Genomic DNA, 23,328 nt, shown 5'->3' with positions numbered 1-23,328 from the left:
AAACAAAAAAACTAACAAACATACAAAAAACCCACAAAACACTATATTTGTAAATTTGTGTTTAGTGACTCATAACAATATCACTGATCAAATTAAAAGAGTCCATGTTCTATTACATTTTCTGTATAACCTTAGTGAAAGACAGGATAAGTGTATTCTCTGCTGATTATAATGTCAGAAATGTGTAGAATAGAGCAGCCTCTGGAAGAGACCAGAATATCATATAATTATGTTCCATAGATATTCTTGTTTGGAAAATGTTGCTCAGTTTTATTTTCAGTTGAGCACAAGAAAATTTAGAGCAAGTAACGTTCATCTTACCGGACTTACAATTATATTAATAATACCAGTAAAGGTCTAGCTCCACCATGAATCGGTATACAGAAATGTGTTCCTAAACTTCCTGTGGTATCCATTCTGCCTCAGGATTTGTTTCATAGGGTTCCACAAACTGTGCTTTCTGTTTGACTTGACATCTGCCATTTTATTTTTCTGCTGCTTTGATTTTCTGTACTAATGTCCTCAGTCTCTGTGTCTCTGCTTCCAGATAATCTAGGCACCAAGCAAGCCCCAAGGAAAATTCTATATTTCAGTTTTTCCTCTCTTCTAGAAGAATATCTGTCTGGTTCACTGCCCACTACCTTTGTGAGTTTGATAAATTCTACAAATAATTCCCAGTGAAGGAACTGCCTTTCATTTTTTTCTATACGCTAACAAGTACAAATTATGATACTATTTCTTCATTTTTCCATATAGTTTTCTAAGAAATGATTGAAACAGTTTTAATTTTTACTTGTTCTTTGCAATAGTTCCTCCTTCCTTAATCTCTGAAATGAGGACAGTGTAAGCGATAAATTCCTGTTTTTGGATTATTTCTCTGCTCTGTTCCTTCTAAGCTGTTTTTTGATCAAACGTGGGCATTTCAACTTTCTCTAGTTAAGATGATTTGTTTCTCAGTAAGTTTCCATTGCCACGCTGGGTGTCAGATATACAAGTAATCAGACATGTTTGTATATCAAAGATGGTCATTTCATAGAAACTTACTTTAGATCTTTAGGCCATTAGAAAGTTGGTAATATGAGCAATGTACACGTAAATCATCAATATTCTTTCAGTCATAGCACTGCTTAATCTCTATAGAAAAGTGTATATTTTCTTTAATTGCAAATGCTTTTTTCTATACAAGTTCCTTCAATTACCTGGTAAATTTTCCAAAATGATCCAATGCTTAGTAAATTATATAATTTCAAGAACCAGATTATCATAGATTTTTTTCAAACTTCTGTTTAAATGATTTTCTTACACTAGGTCAGGGGCCGCAACTTTATTATTTTATACCTAGATGGTGACTGGCACTTAATAAGCGCTTAAACTCTTTTAAATGTTATTTTTGAACAAACTTTGGATTTAGAGTGAAGTTTCAAAGACAGTACAGAAAGTTCCTATATATCCTTTACCAGGTCCTCTCATGCTGGCATCTTATACAATAATGCTACATTTATCAAAACTAAAATAAGTAAATAACCCTATAAATAAACTACTTTATTCAAGTCTTGTCAGTTTTATTAAAAACTTTTGCTTTTTGTTCCAAGATCGAATTCAGGATAAAGCCATATAGTCAATAATGTTCTAATAAATATGTACAGAGTTGGGTGGGTAGTAGACTTTTTGTGGTTTTCACTTTATGAGTTAATGTCTGATCACTATGTTTTCCTGTATGCGTGAAACTGAAAAAACTTAAGTCATCCAATCTGTGACAGTTTCACAGAGGTTCTTTATCTTTAAAGACCTTAAAAGATTACAGTCCAGGTAGACTGGCTGGCCACAATTTTTATAATGGATCTTAAATTTAATTGTGATATGCTTTAGTGTAGTTTCTTCATGTTTTTGTTATTCTTAAGGTTGATTGAAATTCTTGAATCGATGAATTTACTATTTTAATTGTGTTCGTAAAACTTTAAGCCATTATCTATTCAAATATTTCCCTTTGGAACTTCAGTGATATGTATATTAGACCACCTGAAGTTCCACAGTTCATTTGGTTTTCTGTTGATTTTTATATTAATATTAATTTATGTGTTTCATTTTTTGTTATTTTCATTTCTTTGACTTCAGTTTACTGATTATTTCTTTAGCAATGATACCTGCTTGACCAGTTATTCCATTCAGAATGTCTGAATTTACCTCACACATTATAGTTTTATGTCAGTAAGTTTTATTTGTGTCTTCTTTATGTCTTCTATGCGTCTATTTAAATTTTGAACTCTTATATATTAAATTCTTATTCTAAAATCTGTCAGTTTTCTGTCAGTTTCAATTGATTGATTTTCCCCCTCCCCCTTCTGATTGTGGGTCTTATTTTCCTGTTTCTATGCCTGCCTGGTAAATTTTTACTGGATGTAAAACACTGTCATTTAAACTTACTGAGTTTATGCATTCCTTTATTTATTTCTAGAAAGATTGCTGAATTTTGTCTGTGATGTGGTTAAGTTACTTGAAACATTTGGATATTTTACAGTCTTGATTTTACAATTTATTAGAGAAGACTGGAGACATGTTTATCATAGGAAAAAATCATTTACCACATCGGAAACCTGACTCTTTTTGTATTCATTTCAATGCTTTATGAGTGTTGTTTTCCATTCTGATTGGGGACAAACAAATACAGGTCCTTCTCTGCCAGGCATTGTTAGCTGTACGCCTTTGGGATTGTTCTTCCTGGCATTGGGTAGTTTCCTTAGATCTTTGTTGCTCAGTTCTCAGCTGAATACTTGATAGGAACTTCTGCACATTTCTGGTGTATTCTGTTTGTGCAACTCCCTTCTTTCAGGTGCTCTTTCCTGTGAACTCAATCAGCCTTGATCTCCTTTGACTCTCAGTTTTATCTCCTCAATCAGGAAGTAAGCCAGTCCCAATGTGACCTGTCTCCCTGGGTCACAGCTTGGAAACTCCCTCACGGCAGTTCTTGAGTGCAATCACCGGCCTGTATGGTTTCCTCTCTCTCAGAATCATTCCCATTATTTGCCGGGTGATCCTTGTCTTGCAAATCATTTTCTCATCTATTATGTCTGTTTTTTGTTAATGTCAGGCAGGAAAAATTTAAAGGAGAAAAACCTAATATATCAAATTCAACACTCCTCATGGATAATATTTCAAGTTGTATCACAGTAAAACATTATAGAAATATTGTAGAAATTCCTATGTACTAGGGAAAATATATGTCCTTTTTACTTTAACATTATGAAATCTAGTAATATAAACACATTGTGAACTATAACTCCAATTTTAAAATTCTGGGAATAATTTAAACTGAGCTGTGGTTTTTTTTTTTATTATTTTTTTAATATATAAAGTTGATGGGACTGGACATGATACCATACACATGGCAAGTTGCTCAGTACTGGAAACACAATAGATTCTCAATTATTTGCATTGGTGTGTTTTTTCTACAAATATTTACACACACACTAAAACTTGTAAAACTTGATTAAATGCATGAAATATTGCTTCACATAATTTTGTCCTATTTCCTGAAACAGAGCAGGGTAAAACCTATACCAGCCCATCAGCATGCTTTATAGAAAATATTCAAACTGATGTATCCTACCTAGAGTCCGTTATGTTGTCTTGGTATCTACTCTTAAGCCTGCCTAAATAGCCTAATTTTGTCTTTGTGACCAAAGTGTGTGAAAGGAACCTCCTGAGACAGACTCAGAGTCTCCTGAGACTTAGGTATCTTGCACATGTATTTTTGTCCACAGACAAATCACTATCTGCACTACTGAGAAAAGGCTGAAACTTCTCCTGTCAGCCTTGGACCTCTCTGATATTTGCCTGGACATTCTTTCTCCTACTATACCATACCCTTAACCTTTATTTAATCCTTATATGAGTATAGATTTTGGAGTTTCTGAATCTCTTAAGTTATCTGACACTGTATAGCACCTGCGCTTTTTTTTATTCCATTTGTCTATGTGGCTACTCGTGTGCTAGTACATACTGTCTTAATTATCAGAGAGTTGTTATATGATAGGGCATAGTGTTCGACTCTACCCTACGCTATTTGCTGATATACACAAAGTTGAAAATAAGCTTGATATCCCCATGCCTCCATAATTTACTGAGATTTTGAGTGTGAGTATTTTGACTTTGTAGATCACCTTGGAGAGATTGATGTATTTACAATATTTTTTCTTCTGATCCATAAATAGTCTATATATTTATATGTATAGTCTTTAAAGTATCATTGACATTTTATTTGTTTTCTTCATAAAGATCTCTGGCATATTTCATTTTATTTACACTTACTACATATTTTTGGCTTTGAAAATATTGTCATTTAAATTTTATTTCCAGATTATCTCTTTATGTATCTCTTTATTTTTAATTCTGTATCATTAGATTATAATATAGATGGATTATTCTGTTTATGTTTACATATGCTTTAATACTATCTATAAATAATTGCATCTACTTTTTCCCCCGAATCCCTAGACATTTATTTTGTTTTTTCTCTTCCCTCACTGCATTGAGAAGAACTTCCACTGTAATTGTAAAGATGAATTTTAATAATAACAATCATGTTTAATTTTTCTTTATATCAAAGGGCAGGTTTTTCATTGCCCCATTAACTATATTTATATATTTATTAGAATTATTATTTTTCTTTCTTTTTCACTAAAATTTATTGGGTGACAATGGTTAGTAAAATTAGACAGGTTTCAGGTATACAATTCTGTAATACATCACCTATAATCAATCACATTGTGTGTTCACCACCCAGAGTCAGTTCTCCTTTCAAATTAACCAAGTTTCCTACTCTTTCTAGTATTGCTAAAAACTATTCTCTGTCATGACTGAATGTTGGATGTTATCGAATAATTCATCTGAACCTATAGAGATGATAATGTTTTCTTTTCTGTTGTTGTTCCTTTCACTATGTTAACCAGCTAAATCACTCTGAGAGATAATGTAATGTTAAATCAACTGACATTTCTTAATGCTCATTCATGGAAATTTTATGACTTGGTCATGCTGCATTATCCTTTTTTACATTGCTACATTTGTTTGCCGTAGTTTTTTTTACAAATTTTTCACTCTGCAAAATTGCTTAAAATCTTATTTTAATATTATCCTTGCATGTTATTGTGCCATGGTTATATTTTTCTATAAATTCTAGCACACTGAAATTATTTGTGTAATTAAGGATAATACTTCAAAGCAATACGTTTATGTCTATAACTGCAATGTTCCTAACTTGTTAGGATATTTCTAAGAGTTGCATTACATTTTACTTTTATTTTTTATTTTAGTTTGTTCTTTTTTTGCACTGACTTTAATTCAATATAATAAATATAGTAATTCAACATTTTATATCTAATAGTTCTGTAACTGATATTACTACTGAGGTTATTTCTATTAGTTTCACTTTTTTAAAAATAGTGCCTTATTTCTTTGTACATAGTGTTTTTTGTTTTTTGTTTTCTTTTTTCCTTTTGGTACCATAAGCTTATATTCACCATCTGTGTGAGTCACTATTAGTCCAGAATCACTCTACTTTAACATCTGTCATGAGATTTATTTGTGTGAACAATGTAGTGTGAGCTGGTTGTTCTACAAATTTGCATCATTGCTGGCTTGAGTTCCTAAAATCTCAAGAATGATTGAAACCTAACAACTAAAGTCTATACCAAAGTACCACAGTGCCCTCCAGGACTAAGGGACTATTTCTTGGTCAGTCATATACTAAATTTGTAGCCCTTTATGAACCCAGCTGTATTTGAGAAACACCTCCAATTATTAGGTTGGTACAAAAGTAATTGCGGTTTTTCAACCTCTTAAACTGCAGTTACTTTTGCACCAAACTAATAGATTCTCTACCTGTGTGTCTCTTCATTTTCCTCTTTTGTTCTCATTCCTTATACATCATTAGAAATGAAAACTGATTTCATGTCCAATCTCAATAGCAGTACAGGAATCTAGATTGAAATCCAGATACAAATTTATATGTAAAACTTACACTAGACTAGTCTATAATTACTTAATCTTTTGTGATAAAAAACATTTTCCTTAGCTAATTCATTGGTGTATTTTACACTTTAAGCAAACATTTTATACATAATTTTTCACTTTTTAAAAATTAGAAGTCAACCCAGATATCTGACATACATAACCCAGTTCCAGACAGTGCCTTTCACATTGCAGGATATATGAATAGTGACTTCTGAGACTGGCAACCATACAGCCTGCACAACCATGTTTGGCTGTTTGACCAGGCTCTCATTATTATCAAACAATGAGTTTCACAGCTTTTTAAAAATCTAAATTTATAGATTTTTAATCATTTGAAACTGCAAACCTAAAGTCTATTAATAAATTATATAAATATATAATTTATTCATTTATTTTATTTTATTTTTTTTTATGTATTCTCCAATACTATGTACAACAGATGCTACAGCAAGTGTGTCAGGGGAGCTTGAGAATAATATTATACATTCTCTCTTTTCAATTAAATACTGTTACTTTTAGGGATGTCAGGCCTATATTTTATGAAGTGCTGTGGGTAAATACACCAATATATATCATATATAGAACATGTAGAAAAAAATGATAGGGGTTAATCAAATTTAAAATGAGAAATAATATAAAATAAGGTTTTGTGAAATAATTCAAAAATATTAAACTGAGAAAACTGTAAGTAAAATAAAGTGATAATTCTCATCATTAGTAAACGCAAAAAAGAAAAGCAATGGATATTTTTAGTAGAAAACTTGAAGCTTTGCTAGAGATTGCTGAAATAGAAAGCAAGCAAAAATTAAGAAGACAATTCCACAATGAAGGTGTTTAAATTGAGATTTTAAAATCAGAAATGTGTTTATTCAGGAACTTATTCCGGGAGATGACTACATAATTACTAGGTCAATCACAAGTCAAAATAGATGTTCCATGATCTAAATCCATTGCATCAAGCCAATAGTGACACAAAAAGATGTTAAATTGATAAATGAGAAGTAGAACATAAAAGGAATATAAAAGGAAAAACAAATGGTTCGATGTTATGAAAACCACTTGAATGTCTTGTACACTTTTAACAACCAGAAAACAAGCAATCTTAACAAAATGAAACGCCAAACATTTTATGTCCTTCAAAGATGTTAAATTAGGCAGATCTATGTGAAATTATCTCTAACAATACTGGTGTAAAATGTTATCTGGTTTGCAATTACTGTTGGAGATATTTCTAATTTTGTTCAAAAATGTCTAGGAAGACAAATTAAAAGATAAAAGTAACTATTGCCAATAAAAAACTAGGACTGAATACTCACATCTCCTCCAAGAAGATCTTATCTAAAAGTAAAGTATAAAGCAAATGGGCAAATTAATAAGATACAGTCATAGAAATAGAGTTACATTGCCTATTTCAAGTTGATAGGAATTCCATTTAACCTTACCTTACAAGTCTGCCTTGCAAGTATCGACCACATGAGTGCTTTTCTTTGAGAACATTAGCCCAATGTCCATCTCTTACCCCTGTATTATCTATTTTTACACATTCATTTAAAAACCAGAAATTCAGAAAAGAGTTGGATATGAAACGTTGACTGGTAACATAAGTTATAAATTCTATCAAATTAGAGTTTAACCCAGAAAAAAAGAAAAAAAAAAGGGAAACTATATATTTCAGGTAGAAAATTATTAACACAATGTGTTGACTACATAGGAAATCTGTGTAATGACTACAGGGGCTAGCTCTCAACTGGCCTCTGGGAATATGCAGCAAAAATCTATAGAACAGAACACCAGTGAGGAGACAGCTGAACACAGAACATCCCAAACTTATGCACAGGATCCCAGTCAAGTATTCAATTAGTTTCAACATGCAGGTGAGGAAACTACCTAGGTTGTGTTGTAAATGGGGGAGTAAGACCCCTTAAGGGATTTTTCCAGTGTGCCATGGAAATTGCACTGTGAGAGACATGTGAAACTAAAAGATTTGTTAAACTCACAGGTACTAGAGGGAGGCATGATGTATCCAGTGGGCCACTCAAAGTCACCCAAAAGCCTAAAGTTGGGTGTTTCAGGCAGTGAAAGACTAAATCGAGTGTCTTTATTGAGAGTCCCGGGTAGGCTAGCTTGTAGCTCACAAGAAGCACTCTTGTTGGACAATTTGAATGTAAGTGGATCAACATGGAAAAGAGGGTAGGAGTAAAACTGGAAGTCATCATGAGACTTATCACTTGAACACACATGGTGAGGATGGGTACCCAAAAATGGACGATAACTAAGTAAAAGTTGAAAACAAGCAGGGCAGGTGCTGGCACTCAGAGGACCTTTGAGGAAACAAATAACAGCTTTATGATACACAAAGCCAAAGAAAAAAAGCCATTCAAGTACACATGTGGCACCCACGCAGGGCTGGATATAGTGCCTATTCCCATGAGCAAGAATTAAAAAAGAGTTCCTAATTTACGTGACTCTGGATACTTTGTAAAGTCTTGCTTCAATAGTATGAAATAATTAATCTAAGACTGAAAATTCATGAGACCCAGCTAACATATCATAGAAGCAAAGTATGAAGGCATCAAAGTCTTTTCAATAATTTATTTCAGAATTTCGTAAAAAAGTTAAAGAAACTTATGTGGAATACAAAATATCCACCACTCAACTTAATAAAATATAAAACATGTTGCATCTAACCATAGATTACTAGTAGGATTGCATTAAAAAAATGACCCATAATAAAGAGAATATGTAATCAACAGAAGTAGACCTACAACTGACCCAGATTTTAAAATTAGTAGATAAGGACATTAAAATATGTATTATAACTGCATTTCATATGCACAGAAAGTTAAGTGGAGATCTAAATAATATAAAAGTCAGAAACAATCTTCTAGACATGAAACTAATGACAGATGTAAAACCAGCAGGTTAGACACTGCAGAAGAAGAGATGAATAAGTCTGGCATAGGAGGCATAGAGATAGAAACTATTCAACATGAAACACAAAGTTAAAAAAAATAATAAAAAATTGGAAAAAAAAGACAACCTCATGTGGCCTAATACATAGGCAGAGTCCCTGAGTGATGAGAGAGAAGGGATACAGGCATATTTGAATACGCAATGGCCAAAAGCTACCAAACATGATGGCAATTAAAAATGCATGGATCCAGAAAACTATAACCAACTCAAAGCACAAGAAAGAGGAAGAGAACAACAACTCATAAAAAATCAAGTTGTCAAAATTCAATTCTAAAAAGAATATCTTAAAAACAGTCAGGGGGTAGGAGTGGGGAAGGCATGTCACAGAGATGTGTGTGAATATAAGAATGACATTAAATATCTTCCTTTAGACAATATATGTGATAAGATTGTGGAACAACACCCTTAAAGTACAGAAAAGTTTAAGAATCAGTGAATCTAGTATCCTATACACTGCAAAAATAAATCTCAAAAGCAAAGCAAAATAAAGATATTTTTAGAGCTAGAAAAACTGGAAGAATGCATCAACCGCTTAATCTCTTTAGGAGAAATGTAAAAGGAAGTCCTTCAGGCAAGAAGGAACATTTTATCAGATGGAAATCTGTCTATGTACAACGTAATAAAGAGCATTTGAATTGGCAACTATAAGAATAAATTGACTTTTTTTTCTTATGTTTAAGTGATAATTGGCTCTTTAAATAAACACTAACAAAGAAGTTGAGGTTTATACCATATGCAAAAGCAAAGCATGGCACAGTTTGTACGAAGGTTAGAAGGCATGAAATGAGAGTAAACTCTTACAACATTCTTACACTCCACATGAAGTAATATCACTTGAAGGTAGAACGTAGCAAGTTAAGGAGTCATACCATCAACATTCCTTAAAAAAAAAAAAAAAAAAAAGTCTAAAATTAGAAAACAAACAAAGCGCTGGGTGAATCCAAAATGCAGAAAACAACGTGTGGACAAAGTTTAGCAGTGGCCATGTTCCCCTTCCCTGGCTTTAGGACTCAGACTAGAGTTTAAAGACCTTCCTCATGCAGATTAAAGCTTTTGTTCAATAGGGAAGATAAACGAGCTGCATCTGGGAGAACCTGGAGGAAATAAGTCTGAAAAGAAGGTTGGCAGAAGCTGCTGGTCCCCTCCCTCTGCCAACACCAGGGAGAAGCGTTGTCAGGATTCTCCCTGATGTTTCCTGTGACTACCTCATAAGTGTCTTGGAGGAAAAGGCTGTAAGATGATACAAATTCCTCCACAGCTTTGGCCACCAGATTCGTCACACTGTTATACCAGCCCATATTTGTTTTTAAGTGATTTGTTTTAAAACTTCTGACTCTTCCCACAAACTTCTGTGCCTTTTGGCAGGACCTGCTTAGAAACGACCAAATCTTTCCTTTGCTTCAGCCCTTAATGGCAATGTTTTGGGCAATCTAGTCAGGAATTGAGCTGAGTTTATATTTTTTGTTTGTTTGGTTTTGTTTTCTGTTGCTGTGTTTAACTTTATGGTACCACAGGTTTTAAATTCCTTTAGAAGACTATGTTTTTAGGACAGAGGCTGCTGAAAAGAGATTTTCCTCATTCTCTACACACACCATCCTTCGCTTTGGGTCTGTCCTTGGTACTGCACCTTCCACAGGGGTGTTCTACAACAGTAGTCCCTATTTATCTGTTACTCAAAAGCATGTCAGGTGACAGTGGGACAAAGATGGGGATGGGGATGTGTTATGTCTTTTCTGATGGAACCTCAGTGTTAGGCAGGCACGGTGTTAGGTGTCAGGAGAGTGGACCCCTGATGTCACTGTTTTTGCTTTCCTCCAGTGGTAGTTTTGGGTTCCACACAATGTTTTGACCCTTCCCACAATTAGACTTATCTGTCTATTCCTTTTATACAGCTGCAATAAGGTTTCCCCTATGCATTAAGGATGATAGTATTCATTGTTCTTCTGCCCTGAGTTTAAGGGTTTTCTTTTCTTTTTTTTTTTTTTTCTCCTCTAACAGGGGAGAAAGATCTGGGTAGGTTCTCTGTCTTTCCTGCTGCAGCTGCTGTTCTCATCCCCGAGGTCTACACCATGATAGATGCTTTCTTAGGGCACATGTGTGTGTTCATACAAGCATCATTTAGCCTTTACCTTAACTTTAAATGAATTCTTCTCACTGATGTCCAATTGCCTTTGCCCTAGTGAGCAAGAATCCATAGCCTGTTTCTCCTCTCAGACCCCATGTCATGCAGTGCAGCCTGCGTGGTCTCTGCTCCCGCTCCCCACATAAAAATGCAGGACATGGTGAGGCCAAAAAGGAACACCCACGGAGTCATAGGTAGGGGAGTCATACTACTATATTCTCACTGGAAGCTGGGTTGGAGACACAGGAGGCAGGAGCCACACGATCCACAACCCGCTGTCCAATTGTTTCCACCAAACAACCTCACTTGCTAACTGCAATCCGCTCTTGCTAGCTCAGCCATCATCTTCTTGCTAGCCCCCCCCCCCTTTTTTGCAGGCGTAGCCACAGCAGTTATATTAGTGGCCAATGGCTCACTGTTTACAGCTGACGGCCAACTATCCACAGCTGATGGCCATCCAATCACAGTTGATGGCCATTTACTACCTGAGCCAGAACCTTTACACATGAGGCCGAGAGCCTGGAAACTGCTCTCTGGGGCTCTGTCCCCACACCCCAATCTTACATTATGTTTAGAAATTGCCTTTCTCTGCTCTTTGTTGGGTTTTACCTAATTGTGACTTGGTTAATTTTATTCCCCTTGACTGCTGTGGTTGTAATGGTGGGAGTGTTGGTCTTTCCACCTCTTCATATACAAGGCAGTAACCAGAACGATGTTCTTGTTTAACATATATCTGCGATTTGTTGTTGTTCTTGACTCTCCCCTATACAAGATGGAGTCTAAATTCTTTTTCCTTACATGTAAGCCTGCTTTCATGATTTACTCTACCAAATGAAGTGTGAAAAAAGGTGATGCTATGTACATGATTTTCAAGTTTAAGTCAGAATAAAAGATAGTGTCTCTTTGTGTTGGTTTCTTAGATTATGTGCCTTCAAAGCACTAAACTTTCATGTAATGAGTCCAGCTTATCTGAGGCTGCCATACTGAATGTGGACCGTGTAGAGAGAACACGGAGAGCTAGAGAAGGATGTTGAGGGACCTTCCCAAACAGCTCCAGCACCCAGCTATTTGAGTCCTCCCAGCTCAGCTATCAGACCTCAGAATGAAGAAGCATCCAAGGCGACTCCAGTCCTTGCTATCATGTGACCGAATGCTTTTGAGACCTTGAGTGAACCATTCAGGCAAACTGCTTACAAAATTCTAACCTAAAAGAACCATGAAATACATTAAATAATAATTATTTTTTTTTAAGCCACAAACTTCTATGGTGGTTTGGTATGCAAGAATAAATAACTGACATAGAATCTGATTTATTTAATAATTTCAATTTTCTTTAGAAATTCTACATTAAGTCTATTGATTTTTTATTGAAAGTACTCTTATTGGGGTTTTCTCCTTAAGTTTGAATTATAAATGAACAGAACATGATCACTTGTTTGATAACAGCATTCCAAAACCTAAGTAAAGGTAGCAGACTCTGTTGCATGTTTCCCAATGCCTTACAATTATGAAAGAAGTTTTTCTTTTTTTTAAGATTTTATTGGGGAAGGGGAACAGGACTTTATTGGGGAACAGTGTGTACTTCCAGGATTTTTCTTTCCAAGTCAAGTTGTCCTTTCAATCTTAGTTGTGGAGGGTGCCATTCAGCTTCAAGTTGTTGTCCTTTTAGTCTTAGTTGTGGAGGGCGCAGCTCAGCTCCAGGTCCAGTTGCCGTTCCCAGTTGCAGGGGGCACAGCCCACCATCCCTTGCGGGACTCGAACTGGCAACCTTGTGGCTGAGAGCCTGCGTTCCAACCAACTGAGCCATCCGGGAGGCAGCTCAGTTCAAGGTGCCATGTTTAATCTTAGTTGCAGGGAGCGGAGCCCACCATCCCTTGTGGGACTCAAGGAGTTGAACTGACAACCTTGTGGTTGAGAGCTCACTGGCCCATGTGGGAATTGAACCGGCAGCCTTCGGAGTTAGGAGCATGGAGCTCCAACTGCCTGAGCCACCGGTCTGACCCTTATGACAAAAGTTTTTAACTTTGAATTGTGATCCTATCAGGTTGCATAAATAGAATAAGGTTATGTAATATTTTGGTGGCACATTTTTAATTAAATATGGAGTACATTTAAAGAAATGCCAGACTATTGATAGGCACCGCCTTTACACACAAATACATTTACTTTTTGCCCAGATCATATTCTCATCCTGAATATTTGTCAAATAGTTTTATAGAGGAAATACTCCTGATTCCCAGAATTATTTTGGTCCTTTCTTGTTCTTTCATAGACCCAAGTATTTTTTTTTTTCCCCCTTTTAGTTATGGAGTCCAAAGATAAATAAAAATGTATAACCCTTGAACATGTTTTCTTAATTTTTAGGCAGTTTCAGAGAAATATCCCAAATTTGATCTATACCTAGGAATAGAAGCATTCAAATTTAAACTTACCCTGAAAGTAGAAGCTAGGTGTAAACAAAAACGAGGAAGTATAGGAAATAAGGATAATTTTTGGATTAAAATATATCAAAAAAATATGGTCTTAAAATTTTTGTAATGATTATTCAGTTCTCATTAAACCCTCATATCTTTTTAAATTAAATATTGGGTATGTTTAAAGAAATACCAGATAATTGACAGGCACCTCCTGTCAATTATCTTTTAGTTTGAGTTTGTGGTTTAGTCAGTCAAAGCCTATGGCCCCAGCAGAAAAATGAGAAAAAAAAAAAAGGTAATTGCAACAAGTTTCTTTGCTGAAGTGGGAAAATTATACTCCATTCTGGTGTAGATGCATATTATATATAAAATCAGTTGCTGATCATTTTTTATATAATTATTCCATATTCTGGGCAATAACCAAAATAATTAACTTGAGGAGTTTCAAAAGTATCAATATAACACGTTTTCCATTTTACACAACATATAAATTTTATTTCACATCAGCAAAATAGATTGTACTGCTTGCTACCAACAGTTCTTTAAAGTTGTGTCTTGATTGTGCATTTTGCTTTGTTTTATTAGATGTGTCCGAAAGGAAGATTGATTTCTATACTTCTTTCTTTCTTACATATTGACATACATTGTTTTTTTTTAATTAAACAAACAGTATTTTTTTTACTCATCTTATTACTGATTTAGCTTTGTATTGACCTAATATTGTTGGAATAATCTCCTCTATCTTGCTGCTCTGTATCCCTAATCAATTTGATCAATGAAAAGCATCAATAAAGACCAATTGATTTGATTTACAGTTCTGTCATTTGCTAGTCCTGTGACCTGAGGTAAATCACTCAATCCTTCTAAGCCTATTTTTTTGTAAAATGGGAAAACACTCTCATGTGATTGTGTTTATTAGTAAATTAAATAAAGTATGCAAAACACTTAATACCATTTTGACAACAAGAGATGTGTAATATTTGACTTGCTTTTGCTTTCTATCCAATAGAAACAGAGCACATAGTTGGCATATCAGGGTGGCTAAGATTAGGGATTCTGAAGCCACGTATGTTAGATTCTAATTCCATCACCATCAATTGAATATTTTGTCACTTTGGACAGTTTATTTATATATATATATATATATATAATATTTATATTAAATATCATTTATATTAAATATTTATATTATTAAATATAATTTATATTACTTATATTATTAAATTATTGTTTATATTAATTATAATAAATTATTATTTATATTACTTATATTATTAAATATTATTTATATTACTAAATATTATTTATATTAAATATTATTTATATCATATACATAATATAAATATTGTTTACATTAAACATTTATATTATTAAATATTGTTTATATCATTAAATATTATTTATATTAAATGTAAATATTTAATATCAATATTAACAGTTTATATATATAAACTTTGGATAGTATGTGTGTGTGTGTGTGTGTATATATGTATATATTTTAGACCATATCCATAAAATAAGAATAATACTAGTAAATATACAATATGGATTTGTGATTATCGAATAAGTTAATTCATGAACAGTGCTCAGAAAAAAAAGTCTTAAAGACAATAAGCATTAAAAAGTTATTAGTTGTAATAGTCCATTCATTAATATGTGATTTAACCTTATTTCAGATTGCAATAGAATTGTAGTCATGAAATTGTATTGACTTTTTTAAATTCAAATAGTGTTTTTAAGTTGCAATTCTCGCTAATTATGTAAAGAAGCTATATTTAATATTATCATAAAGCTTTTTCTCTAAAATAATATATTTTTTCTTTTTTGCATATTGTATTGAACATTTACAGCATATTAAAATCTCAGAACTATCAATTTAATTATCCACTATTTAACTTTCTATGTCAGGGGTCCTTGAGACCACCCAGGCTCAATGATTTGCTAGGAAGACTCACAAGACTCAAGGCAGTTTACTCACAGTTACAGTTTATTACAGTTACAGGATACAGATTAAAATCAGCAAAAGAAAAAGGTTCATGGAATAATTTCCAAGGTGTCCACACCTTTTGGAGTCACGCAGGGATACACTTAATTCTCCCAGCAGCAGTGTGGAACAATGCATGTCAAATGTTGCCAAACAAGGAAGTTCAGCTAAGCCTTAGTGTGAGGGTTTTGGGGGAGTCAGACAGGCAGTTTCCATGTAACTGATCTCAGTCTCCAGAACCTCCCGTTCCAGAGCAAAACACAGGTATGTACTATAAATCACACTGCTAGGAGAAACTTATGTTGTCAAGTGGTACAATATGGCCCAAGGCTTCAGGCACACAAAACGCAGGCATTTTGTCATATTTAGTGTGGTCTCAGGCCTCAGGCATATGAAGAGCTCTAAGACACAATATTTCAAGGGCTCACATTTTATCTCCCAGTAGATGACCAAGGGCCATTCCTTAAGACAGGTCTTTCTTTACAATAAGAGTAGGGGTTAAGCAATCCATGTCTGCTGAATTACCCTTTTATTGACATAGTCCTAGTATAGAGATCTTTATTCTTCTTTCCCCATTTAGCTATTTGTTTTCAAAATTTTCTCAGTATCAATTTCTTCAATGAACTTCTTCTGTACTAAAGCTACATATCACTAATTAGTCCTGTAGACTATTATTTCTATCCACATCCCATCCGTTAAAATATTTAGCACATTTGTATATGTGTTTTCTGGTTTCTATATGTATGTATGTTCAATGTATGCTTCTTTTGTAGGTTCTTTTGTCTTTTCATTCTGACTAGTAATTCTGTAAGGCGGCAACTTTTTTTTTTATTTGATCAAATTGTTTTTATTTACTTTGCTAAAACATAAACTTATAAAAGCTTCATTTTTCAGTTTTACTGATGCATAATTGAAATATAAAATCACAACGTATTTAAAGTGTACATTATGAAGAGTTCAATGTATGTATACATTGTGCAATATTCCCACCTGTAGTTAACACAGCATCATCTCACGTATTTATCTTTTTTGGTAGGTTTGATAATATTTTAACTTGACTCTATTAGCAAATTTCAATTATACAATGCAGTATTATCAACTATAGCCATCATGTTTTACATTAGATCCTCAGACCTTATTTCTCTTACAGCTGAAAGTTTGTATCCTTTAACCAACGTGTCCCTATTTCCCCTACCCTCCAGCCCTAGGCAATCGATTTTCTACTCTCTGTTACTATGAGTTTGACATTTCTTTCGTTTTTTTTAAGATTTCCTACCTAAGTGGTGATACCATGAAATATTTGTCTTTCTATGTCTGATATATGTCACTTAGCATAATGCTTTCAAGGTCCATTCATGTTGTCACAAATGGCAGGTGTCCCTTCTTTTTCATTGCTCAGTAATATTCTCTCTCTCTCTCTCTCTCTCTCTCTCTCTCTCTCTCTCTCTCTCTCCCTCTCTCCCTCCCTCCCTCCCTCCCTCCCTCTTTCCCTCCCTTCCTCCCTCTTTCCCTCCCTCCCTCCCTCCCTCCTTCCCTCCCTCCCTCCCTCCCTCCCTTCTTCCTTCCTTCCCTCCCTCCCTCCATCCCTTCCTCCCTCCTTGCTGGATAATATACTAGTTTAATATTTAATTTTTTGAGGAACTTCCATATTGATTTCCATAATGGCTGCAACAATTTAAGTCCCCATTATCAGTGCAGAAGGGTCTCCATTCTCTGCATTCTTGGCAACAATTGCCCTTTTGGTGATAACCATTCTAACAAGTATGAGGTGATATTTTATTTTGCTTTGGATTTGCATTTCCCTGATGATTAATAATGTTGAGCATCTTTTCATGTACCTATTGGCCATTTGTATGTCTTCTTTGGAAATGTCTATTTAGTTTATCTGCACATTTTTAATCATATTATTATTATTATTATTATTATTATTATTAGTTGTAGAAGTGTTTAAAATATATTTTGGGTAATAAGCCCTCTCAGATATATGATTAGTAGATATTTTCTCTCACTTCATAGATGGTATTTTCATCCTGTTGATGGTTTCCTTTGTAGTGAAGAAACTTTTTCAGTTTTCTATAGTCCACCTGTTTATTCTTGCTTTTTTGGCCTTTGCCTTTAGTGTCATGTCCCAAAAGTCATTGCGAAGACCAACGAGAAGGAGTTTGCCTACTGTATTTTATTCTAGGAGTTTTATGGGTTCAGGTCTTAAATTTAAGTTTTTAATCTGTTTTGGATTGATAATTACATATGGTTTAAGATATGAGTTATTTATTTATTTTTTTTGCATGTGGTTGTCCAGTTTTCCCAACATCATTTCTTGAAGAAAAGATTATTTTCCCATTATATATTCTTGACTTCCTTGTCACAAATAGACCATATATGCATAGATTTATTTCTGAGCTCTCTATTCTATTCCATTGATCCATTTATCTGTTTGTTGTTGTTATTGTTGTTATTGTTTTTTAATGCTCATACTCTGTTTGGTATGTAGCTGTGCTGCAGTTAGTGGTTACGGTGAAAGTGTCTCAGTCTTTTCTATCCGTTTATCTATGGATATTTTCTCATTCATCTTATGTGTGGGGGTCATTCAGTACGTTTGTGGACTTCCTTCAGAGAGGCTTGCTCCATGTGTAGCTATAGATTTGGAGTGTCCATGGGAGAAGGTGAGTTTAGGGACCTCCTATGTCACCTTCTAGGACCAGGACCAACCATTTTTCATTTGTGTATTTTAATTGTTCTCTTAAAAGTTTCTTAGTATTATAGATACTCAATACATAAAGCAATCTGACTCCTTTTAGCTTTGTTGCCTTATTTTAAGCTGATTTCTACATTTTTATAATTTGATGTTGATTAATTTCCATGGAAAAGTAAAAAGTTGAATAACGGTCACACATTCTCTTCTTAATTTTCTCTAGAGTCCCCTGGAATTAGACTTTTCATCAAAAAAAACTACTCCTATCCATTTAAGTGGATTATTCTGAAGAGTATATTGAGATAATACAGATAGAAAGAGTTTGGAAATATAAAGTCAAGCATTAGAAAGAGTTTAAAAATATAAAGTCAAGCGTTCTTTTATTTCCAGTTTTACACAAATATTTCAGTGATAAAGAGGAAACAGTATTTTTAACTAGTGTCCATGATTATTATTACATTTATATAATTTTAAATAAGTTTAGTCATGTTTCTAATAAAACTGTTTTCCGGCTGAATCAAATCAAAGTCTTCTGAAATAACCTTAGGTAGTCATACTAAATAAAATCATTACTTAAGTTATGTAAAATAGCTCCTGCTGTTTTATCAACATTAAATGGCTTTTCTTGGCTCACCCATAGAATATGTTTTACATTGTTACCTAAATATTCCAAGGCATGTTTGCTTTCAATTTCCAGGATTGGAAATAACTATGCATAAATTATTAAGCGAAGATACCTAGAATAATACTGTGAAATATATAATCTCCAATGGAACCAAACAATGCTCAATATTGAGATGCTAAATTCTGTGAAATTTCACACACACACACACACACACACACACACACACACAATTTGCATCACAGTTCATAATTATCCAGCTTCTCTCAATATAATGCTGAGCAATTTATGTCCCTTCTTTGGTTAGTCCTCCTATATAAAAAATAGATAGTGGATAAAAATTGGTTCAATTTGTGTGACTTTTTTGTGATCATATAATGAACACTATTTGATATTTATTGTTTATTACAGCATAAAGTCCTTTAACTTTCTTTGAACATTGTTATTTTGCCACAAAAATGCACACTAATGGCAGCTCATGCAAAAGCAAACCAAATAAGCAAACAAAAATAGCTCAATGCACTTGGAAAAAATTAACATATGTTGGATTTTCATATTACATTTGAATATTGCACGACTTTTATATTAGCTATTTCTAGTCATACTAGCTTAGTTTTTAGAAAACATTCAGAATTGCTGTTACTGTGTTTTCTGTTTTCATGTTCTGTCACCTATCTTGCTAATGAGCACTCAGTGAAAGAAACAATCAGATCTACTCGGTGGGCAACACACTGAGGGGATTGCAGCTAGGGGACCCATGAGTCTTGATTTCACTTGTTCTTAGTGAATACGACTTGTGTTAAATAAAAAAGTGTTAGAAAAAATACTGTAAAATAAATTGTTACCTGAAGCCATACAAAACAGGTGTTAAGGAATTGTCATTACAGCAAGCCAGACATACTTTGTTTTTAATTACAATAAAAATAAAAATAAATAAGGTGAACCTGTGATTGGGAGCAAGTTATAATATGACAACTGTTAATACAAATATGCTGATGTTATGCTGGCAAGTAATCCAGTGGGATATTGACAATGGGGTAGGCTGCACATGTGTGGGTGCAAGAGGTATATGGGTTCTCTATATCTTTCCTCTCAAATTCCCTGCTTTCATGGAGTCTAATGTTCAGCTGGAGGTAAAAGAGTAGAGTCTTCTCAGGCAACTTCTGCACATGCAGACAGTCTAGGGCATTCTTCTGACATTCTGCGTTCCTCTGCATAAGCAAGAGCTTTCAGAGCACTTATTTCTCCACAAATCTCCTTTCCCAAGATCTCTTTCCCAGACTTTTTGGTCAGTCTGCTGTTTGACCCATCTTATCATCTCTTGCCCCAGACAGCTGTATCTTTGCCTTTAAATGCATTCATACCCTGCACAGGAGGATGCTTCAGCCCTGAGAATGGTCTGACGGTGGAGGAACAAAGGCCAGCAAGCCCCACAGTGATACCTCAGGAAGCTATCAGGCAGATGAAAATACACACCTACAATTATCTGAGTGAGTAAGAGGTCCATGTGGTCCCCTCTAGTTCCAGCAAGTTGTACCAGGAATGTGTGCAGCATTCCCATAGCTGTCACCACTCCGGGGAGTGAAGGATGATAAGCAGTTAAGTTAAAATGCAGCATTCTCTTTCTTTTTTTTTTAATTAGTTTCAGGTGTACAAAGCAATGTCATAGTTAGACACTTACATGCCTCACAAAGTGATAACCTTCCCAATCTACTACCCCTCTGACGTAGTATATAACAGTTACAATTCCAGTGACTCTATTCCCTATGATGTACTTTACATCATTGACTATATGTGTGTGTGCATATATATGTATATATGTATACATATATACACACATATAATACATATTTACATATAATTTAATTATATATATATATATATATATATATATATATATATATATATATATAAATACATACATATATTTAATTAATTACAGTCAACATTCAATATTCTTCTTCTTTAGCTTCAGGTGTATAGCACAGTGGTCAGGCATATACATCACCAGCAAAATATGTATTTTCTATCCTCAAAATCTAGCTTCATTAATAGTTACCATATATTTACTGCAGTGAAAGCCATGCTGGATTTCTTGTTGAATTTATTCATTCCGGTGTTGAACATTTTAAAAGCTTTTGGAGTTATATAGATGATATAGAGATAATCAATTTATGATGAGCAAATATATCAGTCCTCCTGAATCTGTCAATAACCATAAAAAGAGCAAATCATGATAGAGTCCTGGCCTGAATATTTGGAATGACTAGTTAAACAATCCAAGCCTTAACGCAAAGGATAATTTTGTGGGTCTAATTATCTATCTATAATCTATATTATTGAACACAGAGCATTGTATCCACAAGCAGGATGTCTATTTGGTTAGCCTGAAATGCAGCTAGAATAAAATTTCACACTATAGATGGGAAGCATTTTATATTTTGTGTCTAATGTCCCAAAGTATCAGGAATTAACACAGTTTCTGGCATAGAGCAGCATGTCAGTGCATACTTTTCTTTCGGTTATTTCCTATCTCATTTTATCATTCTATTGCTAATAAAGATATCAAGCTGTTATGACACAATTGGAGACTGATTGGAAATCTCGTAAGTATCCTAGAATATTTTGATTGCATTAATTGCATGCGTATGTTAGGCAGGCTTGTTTATTTCTTTTCACTTATAAATTTTCCTTGAAATACACACACACACACACACACACACACACACACACACACACACATACACACACGTGTCTGTGTCTGTGCTTTGAAGGAAGTATTCTGATTTTACATTGAATATGCACCTCACATTTTGAAGAAATGAAGGTAAACTCTTCAATCTCCTCAGGCTTATAGGAGAAAACATTCTCTCTCTCTCTCTCTCTCTCTCTCTCTCTCTCTCTCTCTCTCTCTCTCTTTCTCTCTCTCCACACACACACACACACACACACACACACACATATAAAATTTTGGTTTTAATTCTAGTGTGTGAACTTCAGTATGAAACTGGAGACTGGGTGGGATAGAGGATTCACATTCATTTTAAATTTTATTTTCTTCCTCTTGTAAACTGGATGTTTCTTTAAGAATTCTTTTCTCATGCTGCCTTCCTCTGGGAGCAGGAAAAGGGAGCTGAAGATGTTTGCAAATAACATGTTTGGTCCGTTAATACTTCAAGCCCTACCTAGAAAATTGTTTGGGAGGAGCCACAGATACGCAGCATATCTGTGAAAGGTGCCTGTTTCTATTTTATTCTGAGTTGTATATTCAGGTCCAGTCTTAGATTGCTACAGTTCTCAATACCTCTTATATTCCCACTCCTTCCAGAAGCAGGACAGTTCAGTGATTGAAAACCCCTACCTTTGCGCAAAGATGGAAATTTCTCTCTGAAAATATGGTGAAGAAAGAGGGAATATTGAGAGCTTCTCTCAGTGCCTTTTTCCACCTTCCCCTCAATACATTTTTTTTTCACAATTGCTATGTTTGAGAGAGAGGTAATCAGTAATAAGAAATTAAAGTGTTTAAATGTATTCAGTTATTTTTAATTTTAGAAAACATGTTTGAAATTATGCTTCATATATGATAAAATTAAGATCCATTTTTTGTCTACCTAAATATCTATCTAAATAAGAAATGTTCTTCTCATAATCAAACATTCCTACTCCTCTGGCAGTTTGTCATGGCAGATGATATTTTTAACTCAAGATTTGAAAATAACTTATTTACATTACTATATACAGATATTTCCATTTTAGGTCTTGATTCTGTGGAAGGTATGGGTGAAAATCGATCCCAACCAAATCTTGTCTGCTTTTCCATAACACAACATTTGTTTAACCTGTTTTCCATGTGCATGTTTATGACTGTTTAGATATTGTCCACAGTGGAAACATGCACAATTCTTGAATATATTTCTTTCTTTAACACCCCCCCCCACGTTTCCTTATTTTCATTTATGTAATTTTACTACTCATCACTAAATGACCATGCAACTTCATGTCAACAGTCTGCATCTCCTGACAATAATTTTGAGGCTCACTCTTTAATCCAATCTGAGCTGTGTGCTTTCCAGACCACACATCTGAGGACCACTCTTTAGCATCTTCCTGAGTCCTGTTTCCTTCCCCCCAGTGTTGAATTGTGAAATCCTGGAGACTACTGCTTCCTCTTTCTTGCTTTACTACCATTTTGTAAGATGTCTTTCAGTAACTTGTGGAGACTAGTGAGAGTATTTGCATATCTAGGAATGCATTTATTTTATATATGCACTTGTCTGATTATATGACTAATATAGAGTTCTAGCATAGAAACTGATTGCACTCAGAATTTTGAATCCTTGGTTCTTTATTATAGAGATTCCAGGATTAAGTCTTTTGAAACTGTAACTCTCAATCGTGTGTGTGAGCGCATGCATGCGTGCACACGTGATTTCTCTCTGGATGCTTTTAGAATATTCTCTTTTATCTCTGGTGTTCCAAATTCACTACTTTACAATGATATAGATT

Source organism: Rhinolophus sinicus, chromosome 16 (genome assembly GCF_057876585.1).
Source record: "Rhinolophus sinicus isolate RSI-liver-muscle chromosome 16, RSI-T2T, whole genome shotgun sequence".
NCBI lineage: Eukaryota > Metazoa > Chordata > Mammalia > Chiroptera > Rhinolophidae > Rhinolophus > Rhinolophus sinicus.
This window is presented reverse-complemented; position numbering follows the sequence as displayed.